General features: G+C 52.5%; 1 pseudogene; it reads right to left on the reverse strand.

Annotated features, from left to right (window-relative positions):
• Positions 1–663: 663 nt before the first annotated feature.
• LOC128406128 (uncharacterized protein K02A2.6-like) lies at positions 664–6395 on the reverse strand (annotated as a pseudogene).
• Positions 6396–8961: the final 2566 nt, after the last annotated feature.

The raw sequence follows: 8961 nt of genomic DNA on the forward strand, positions 1-8961 counted from the left end.
GTGGAATTGTTTTGAATTCTGCGCAGCATGTGCAAGGATTTTGAAAACAGCCCAAAAGTTTGCCTGCCAGTGGAGCAGTAAACAGCCAAAAGACTTTTGGGTTTTACTGGCTTGAAAGTGAAAGCTGGCTTGAGATTGAGTGCAAAGACTTGGATTCAGCATGGATTCCAAGAAGGGGGGAGGGTTACCCTATCCACCTCCCCTGACTAATGACAATTATTCATCTTGGTCTATAAAGATGAAGGCCCTGCTGCAGAATCAGAGGATCTTTGACGTGATTGAGAACCCCATCCCTGCAGCACCAACCCGAGGTTGGGAGTCACAGAATCTGTAAGCCAGAATGGCTATAATTCTGTGTGTGTCAGATGACCAATTGGTGCATATTCAGGGTTTGGAATATGCACGGGAAATTTGGGAGACGCTGCGTAGAACACATCAGAGGGATGCTGGTTCTTCAGCGTTGCTGTATTTTGAGAAGCTGTCCAATCTGAGGCTTGTGCCTGATGGAGATGTTCAAGCGCACCTGACGGAGATGAAATATCTGCGCCAGCAGATGGTGGAACGCAATTTCTGTCTGCAGGAGGAAGTGTTTTGCTTCATGATGATCAACAGCCTAAATCGGACTTACAAAACCGTTGCCAGTCAGCTTGGTTCCCTCCCCGCTCACGATTTGACCGCGGAAAGGGTGTGTGCCGTCGTTTTGAATGAACACGACAGACTTGCTGCACTGGAAGAAAAGGACAGGGGGAGGGAGGAACGGAGTTCTAATTCCCCCGCAGATGAAGCTACTGGAGAGAAAGCTCTAGCTTTGAACGCTGTCCAATGTTACAATTGTGGACAGGCTGGGCATCTTCAGCGGAACTGTAAGAAGCCACGTCAGCCAAAAGGAGCGAAGGGCCGCTCAGCAAAGCCTGAGGCGTCAGGCAAAGGTCATACCAAGCCTATGGTGAAACCTGGAAAGGCTTTGATGGCGAAAGGAACCACGCCAGGTGTTGGGAACTCGTTTGTTATTGACACTGGAGCGACCGTCCATATGTCCCCACACAGAGGACTCTTTTCAACGTTTAAGAAGCAAAGCTTCGCTGTGAAACAGGCCAACGGTCAGGAGCTGGAAGCGACCGGCGTAGGGACTGTGTATCTTAAGAGTCTGAACTTGACTGTAAACAATGTTTACTTGGTTCCTGAATTGAAGTTCAATCTGCTGAGTGTTTCGCAGATTGCAAAGAAAGGACTGAGACTGTCCTATGATGCTGAGAGCTGCAAGATCTACAAAGATGGAGAGTTATTTCTTTCTGCCAGAGAGAAAGATGGATTATATTTGTTGACTTTTGACCAAAGTGATTACATGGAATGTAATTCATCTGTGTCTAACATAGTTTCTCTTGCAGGTGTGTCCAAGAAGGTGACCGGGGTCAACAGAGCATTTCAGCGGGTGTATGCTGATGTGATTGGTCCTCTAGAACCATCTAGAGGCAATGCAAGATATTATCTTGTGTGTGTGGATCATTTCTCTAACTATGTCTGGATTTATGTGTTGAGAAAGCCACAGGAAGCCTTGGAGATGTTTCAGGAGTATTGTGACAAGGTTAAGAATATGCATTGATTGTCTATTCACAGACGAGAAGCAGATTTTTCTTTTACAGGATTTCCAGAGGTTCCTGCAGAAGAAAGGAATCAGACACAAGATTGCTGTTTCAGAGGAAGCGTGGAACAGGGGTGTCTGTGTACGGGTGAACAAAGAATTGCAAAAGGGGATGAATGCGCAATTGCTTAGTTCACATCTGCCACATGAGTTCTGGGCCGAGTCTCTAATGTCGTATTGTTATACGAAGATGAGAAAGGTTTCAAAAGAGTTGGGAAGTTCTCCTTTTGAGAAACTGTTCCATAGAAAACCTTCTGTTGCCCATTTCAAGGTTTTTGGGTCTCATGTGAGGACAGAAGCTCCAGGTGGAGTAAAGAATGCCAGAGGCATTTTTGTGGGGTATGAAAAGGGTCTCTATAGAGTAATTTTGTCTGAATCTGGTCAGGTGATTCTCACAAAATTTCTAGAGAGTGCTCCTGAACAGGAGAGAGTGATAGTACACACATTTCCCACAGAGGACGATACAGATGATGATGGTGATTTTACAGAGTACAGTGGTACTGAGAGTGACAGTGATAGCTCGGAGAGCTCAGTTGTCACAGTCATTGAGAGGAAATCTCACACAATGGATAGGCCTTCACAGGTGAAGGATGAACCACTGTTTACCATTGGAACTGGTTCTCCAAAGAGTCCTGAGACAGAACCAGTGAGCAGAGAGGATCAGCACCTCATACGTAGGTCTGAGAGAGTTACAAAGGGTCAACCACCCAAGAGGTACTCAAAAGAGTTTGCTAACTTAGCTGTTGCATGTGTTGCTGTTGTAAACAACCGAGGACAGGTTGGAGCTGTGTCTAAGTCAGAGACAAAGACACAACAGGGAGTTGCTAGCCAAGGTAATGCAGATGCACTCATTCCTTGGAAGCCAGACAACCAGAGAGGTACACTGGGGAAACCAGTGGCGGGGAGTTCCGAGGGTGGAACTGAAACAACAGGGGAGTGTTATGTGTATAACAACTGTTTGTTTTCTTCTCTGGATCACGCTTTGCTTGCCGCAACACGCATTGATTCTTTTGGGGGAGGATGTTACGAAAAAGGAGCAATGCAGAAGCGAGCTCCAGGTGGCTGGAATGGTAAACAGGAAGCTGATGTTATTGGATTGTACCGTGGGAACCAGGGACGGTCTATTCAGTGCACTGAGCACCGGATGTTAGCTCAGAGTGTCACATGACCCTGTACTGGAAGTACATGGGTGGAGTTTCTCACTCTCTGCAGTTGGGATGAGAGAATACAGACATGTTTTCTCTGTACTGCTGGAATGACAGAAATAAAAGTATGTAAATATATTTCTGTCTGTCTCTTTCCCCCCCCCTGGTGATGGGAGGGGGAGGAATGGTGTGTTCTTCTTCACGTTGGGAAGAATCGCCGATTGGAGACCTCCTTTGATCTTGCCGGGAGGAAGACAGGAGGTCAACAAGAATTCAAGCCGGGCACCTGGAGGGTGGCCAAATTCCTCAGAGCTTCGCTGGCTCTGCTGGCTTGAATTCAGTACATAACACCCCTCCCCACCTAGCTAAGGCATTAGTTACAATCGTAATGGTTTCCTTATATACAGCACTACACGTAATGGTTCAATTAGGCACAAAAGCATATCGGTTACATTTCACATACTTAGACCAACAGTGATACATGTCCAACAACATAGTCCTTTAAATAAGTTGGGCGCTTGGAAACTCTGCCAGACCGCCGGGGACTGGTAGCCAAGTCCGGGGGGCCACACAATTCTTGCTGAGGCTGTGGTGCGACCCTAGGTGGCGTTGAAACCAAGTCCTCTGGATCCGCTGCTGTGGGTGGAGCCTCCGCAAGTGGAGTGGTCTGACTCTGTGGTAAGTCTGGCAGACCCTCTGAAGTGGCTTGGTTCGGCTCCACGCTGGCAGTTTGCGAGAGAGGTGGAGCCGCACCATCTGTAAGTGTCTCTTCCGGAGCCACGAGCGCAGTTGGGGGCACCATGGTAGTGTCCAAGTCCCCAAGCCTGCGCCTAAGCTGGTCTATGTGCCGGCGCCACAAGCGTCAGTCTTCGAGTGCCACCTGGTATGAGCAAGGTCCAGTGACTCCCACTACTGTGGCTGGCACCCAAGGAATGTCCCCCACATAGTTCCAGGCAAAGACCTGGTTTCCTGGAACAAATGACTGTGGTGCGTTGGCACAGCCTGGGGGTTCGGCCACGGCAAAGTCCGGGTGCAGCCGGTTGAGCGGGGACCTGAGGCGGCGGCCCATAAGCAGTTCAGCAGGACTCCGCCTTGTGGTCGCATGAGGGGTGATGTGTTGCACAAACAAGTATTCGGCGACCCGCTCGTGCCAGTCTCCCCGGTCCAGGCGCGCCAGTGCCTCTTTTGCCGAGTGCACCATTCTCTCCGCTTGCCCGTTACTGGATGGATGAAATGGTGCCGTTAGGGCATGGCGGATGCCCAGTCCCAAAAGATACCACTCAAAAGTGCCTGACGTGAACTGCGGTCCGTTGTCAGAGACAAGGACATCAGGACACCCATGCGTCGCAAAGAGGCCTCGCAGCACCCAGATGACGGCCTCGGTAGTGGTGGAGGGCATCAGGGCCACCTACAGCCATTTGGAATAGGCGTCCACCACTACCATAAAGGTCCGGCCGTGAAAGGGGCTGGCCAGATCGATGTGCACCCTCGACCAGGGTGTCTTGGGCATCTCCCAGGTGTGTCCCTTAGCTGCTGGTGGTGCAGGCCTTGATCCTTGGCATGCTTGACAGGCGGACACCCAGGCAGTGATGGCATCATCCATGTTAGGCCACCAGACGTAACACCGAGCCAACGCCTTCATTTTGATGATTCCTGGGTGGCCAACGTGCAGAGCCTCCAGGACATGTTGACGGAGTCTTTGGGGAATCACGACGCGGTCTCCCCACAGCAGACAGCCGCAATGAGCCAAGAGTTCATGTTGTCTGGTTGCGAACGGTTGGAACTCCGATGCAAAAGGCCCTTGTGGCCACCCCCTCCACACCCAGTTGAGCACATGGCTGATGGTGCGAACTTGGACAGATGCGGAGGCCACAGTGGCAGCCGATACAGGGGCTGCCGGAAGATCCTTGATCAGGAGGAGCGATGAAGCAGGAGCCGGGTCTTCCACAAACGCTGGAAGAGGGCAACGGCTGAGGGCGTCGGCATGGCCCATCGATTTCCCCGGGCGATGGACGAGCCGGTAGTGGTAGGCAGCCAGGAAAACAGTCCATCGCAGCATGCGTGGCGAGAGGACCGGTGGAGTTGGACGATCACCGGCGAGGAGGCCCAGGTCAGTGATGAGGTCAAAAGTCCTGCCGTAGAGGTATTCATGGAACCTCTTCACTCCAGCCACAAGTGCCAGTGCCTCCTTGTTGAGCTGGCTGTAATACTGTTCAGTCAGAGATAGCGTCCTGGAAAAGTAGGCAAGCGATGCTTCTCTTCTGTCTGGAAAACGGTGACTAAGGACAGCGCCGATGCCAAAAGGTGAGGCGTCGCAGGCAAGGACCAGCGGCTTGGCTTCACTGTACTGTACCAGCACACTGTCCGATGAAAGGAGAGCCTTGACCATGTTGAAGGCCGCCGTCTCCCGATGACCCCAGGACCAAGGGGTCTTTGTGCTGAGGAGTCGGTGAAGAGGCTCAGCCACCGTGGCTTTGTGGGGCAGGAACATTTTATAAAAGTTCAGCAGCCCCAGGAACGCCTGCAACTCCGTCTTGTTCTTTGGGATGGGGGCCTGCTGGATAGCGCGGATCTTGGATGTGGTCGGGTGAAGGCTGGAGGCGTCGATAAGATAGCCCAGGAACTCCACCTGTGGAACGGCGATCTGGCACTTCTCCCTCTTTACCTTGAGTCCAGCCTCCTGGAACCTGGTCAGCACGGCACGGAGGCTCTCGAACAGCTGCTGGTGTGAGTCTGCGGACACCAAGACGTCATCAAAATATGGTACCACGCCCGGAAGCCCTTGCAGGAGACGCTCCATAAGGCTTTGGAAGATGCCAGGAGCCACACTCACCCCGAACTGCAACCGGCGGCAACGGAATGCCCCTCAGTGGGTGACGATCGTCTGGGCTTCAGCAGTGGCATCATCAACAGGCAGTTGTTGATAGGCTTGGGCAAGGTCCAGCTTAGCAAAGACCTTACCCTCACCCAGGGAATGCAGCAGGTGTTGGACAACAGGAACCGGATAAGAGTGCTGCTGAAGTGCCTTGTTGATCGTGCACTTGTAGTCAGCGCAGATTCTCACCGACCCGTCTGGCTTGACAGGCGTGATGATGGGGGTTTCCCACTTGGCGTGGTCAACCGGCTCCAAAACTCCTTGGGTGATCAGCTTGTCCAGTTGTTCGTCCACCTTAGCCTTGAGAGCAAAAGGAACCCTGCGTGCCTTTAGCTTGATGGGGGCGACTTGTGGATCAAGGCTAAAGGAGATGGGCGTACCTGTATATTGCCCCAAAGTGCCGTCAAAAACCTCGGCAAAGTCTTTGACCAGACCCTCAGTCTCTGCGTTAGAGATGCAGTTGATGCCGGTGACTTCCAGGCCGAGGGCATCAAACCAGTCTAGCCCTAGAAGGCTTGGCCGCTGACCTTCGACCACCACGTCGGAGCAGGCCCGAAAAATCCTTGAAGGCGATCCGGAACCGGCCAACGCCTACCACGGGAATGTCGTTTCCCTGGTAGTCTCTCAGGTGTACGCGGTGAGAGTCGAGTTGCCTTTTGGACACTCTGGGTACCAGTCTTTTGATGGTGCTCCAAGACACGATGGACAGGGCAGACCCGGTGTCGATCTCCATGTCGCATGGAGCTCCTTCAGTGAGCACCGTGACGTTCAGCTTGCGTCGCGTAGGCGAGTCGGTTTGGCCAATCGTGGTTCCAGATGGGCAGCGGCAGTTGGTGAGAGCGAAACAGCTTTCCTTGGCAGACTGGAGTGAAGACTTGGACTTGCGAGTCGGTGAAGGGGGGGTGTCAGATGGAGCTGATCAGCAGACCTTAGCGATGTGGCCCCTTCTGGAACACATCCGACAGATGGCGTCTCTGAATCAACACTTGGCACGGGAATGGTTGCCTCTGCAGCCAGCACATTCCAGTTGGCCCTTGGACTTCTGTTGGAACTTCCTGGGCTCCCGCTTTGTCTGGTGCACGTCATCATCTTCACTGGAGGATGCCTCATCACTGCTGGCCTCTTCGTGAGGCACTGGAACTGGCTTCCTAGCAAGACGCGGGCTGCTGGCCTTGCGGATCTCCTGGGCTTCCGAGGCCACAGCCTCCTCAATGGCTTTCTGCAGCGTGAGGTCTGGCTTGGCGAGGAGACGCCGTTGCAGATGGATGTCCCGGACCCCGCAGACAATTCGATCCATCAGGGCATCGTCTAAGTCTCGGAACTCGCAGTGCATTGCAGCCTGTCGCAGGGCGGTGGTGTAGTTGTTGATTGACTCCCCCTCTGCCTGGTTCCGGTGGTAAAACGCATGGCGAGCAGCAATCTTGGACGGCTTTGGCGCATAGTGGTTGCAGAGCTTCTCTTGGATCGTGTCCCATGGTGTTGCCTGGACTGCTTCAGGCGCAACCAGTGCTCGGGCCGTCTCAAACACCTCAGGCCCACAGAGGCTGAGGAATAGGCCCCACTTCTGTTCCTTTGGTACTGCTGTCAGCTCGTTGGCTTGGAGGTAGCAGTTGAACCGAGCGAGGTAGGAGTCCCATGATTCAGAGGCTGGCGCAAACGGCGGTAGAGGCACAAGTGAAGCCATGACTCCGATGCCGGCGTGAAGGGCGATGGATGGAACACAGTGCTCTAGCCAGAACAGACAGCTCTGAATTGGTTCTGTTCAGTGATTCTGTGCCGGTGATTTATTAGTAGCTTTACCAGCCCCGGGGGGTCCACAGGCTTCCTCTGGGCGACTCTGTTCTCCCAGGGCTCCTCCGATTTCAGCAGAGTGTAAACACAGCGGAACAGAAGCCGTTTCCGTGTGTGTGCGTAATAAATCAGGCTTAACTCACGGTGTCTTCTTATCTTACTTTAAGTCTTTATTCCCTTAGCAAAACAAATAGCTCATAACTCTCCTGGTGACAGAGCACACATGTTCGCTCCTCTCTTGCACCGGAGCATAACACACACTGAGAGAAACACAGTAAAACACTCCCCTCAGTATTGTAAACCACGCCTCAGAATGTGAGACGTCACTCAGAACTTCTTAACCCTGTAAGTTCTGATCCTCTCTCCACACCCCCTCTCGAATCACTTTCTGAGAGGAGTTGTGAACACACATTTACAGACCTCTGAGTGTTCAACACTTTCCCCACTGCCTTACGCCCCTTTCTGGCATCATTGTCAGGCACCTGTTGAACCTCCTCACAAATCTCAGGTTCGCACTGTGCGAAACCAACCCACGCATTTGTGACCTGAAACCTCTCAGGTGGAATTCCCTTTGTTGCCCGAGATGACCGCCTGGGCACAAACTGGGCTGCTCCTTCTGATCCACTGGGGTCAGCAAGTGTGTCTTCTTCATCAGATGATTCCCCCTCTGACTTGACACGTCTGTGAGCTTTCTCCATTATGCGAACAGGAGATGAGGGCTCACTCTTGGACACTCTTTTAACAACCTGTGGAGACGCCCTACTCTGTTCAGGGACCTGGTCTCCACCAGCAGGTTCAGGCTCTGGCTCTCCCTCCTCCTCAGAGTCAGACAGACAATCTGAGTGAACGTCAGGGCTCGCTTTGCGCCTTGCCCAACCATCCTGCTCATAGAACTCAGCCTGTTTACTGATCAGAAGCTTGGTCTGATCACCTTCTGGATATGCGAATCTCCATCCCTTTGTCGCAGATTCATACCCACAGAAGATCATTTCCTGGTACCTTGGGCCACCCTCTTGCTGCTGAAACTTTGGTACAGGCACCATGGCTCTGCTACCGAACGCACGAAAGAAATGCACTTGCGGCCTCTCTCCGTGAAGCAGGAAATACGGGGTGTCACCTACCACTGCATTGTAGCACCTGTTCATCGTGAAATTGGCCGTCTTTACCGCCTCCCCCCAAAAACTGTGAGGCAAACCAGAGTCATACAGTAGAATCTCTGATGCTTGAACCAGAGCTTTACTCCTAAGCTCTGCCACGCCACTCTCCTGAGGAGAAGTCACCTTGTGACGTATCCCTCTCTGGCGAAAGAAACTCTTTAGAGCAGACCCAGTGACCTCTGAACCTCGGTCACACTTGAACCCCTGCACCTTGGTGGAGAACCTTAGTTCCACCTCTGCAACCCAATCTTTGATCAGTTGTGTTGCCTGCTCCTTCATTCTCAGCGTGTACGCCCATGAGTTGTGCGAAAAATCATCTGTCAGCACCATCAGAAACCTGGCCTTGCCCAG

Source organism: Podarcis raffonei, chromosome W (assembly GCF_027172205.1).
Source record: "Podarcis raffonei isolate rPodRaf1 chromosome W, rPodRaf1.pri, whole genome shotgun sequence".
NCBI classification, from domain to species: Eukaryota; Metazoa; Chordata; class Lepidosauria; order Squamata; family Lacertidae; genus Podarcis; species Podarcis raffonei.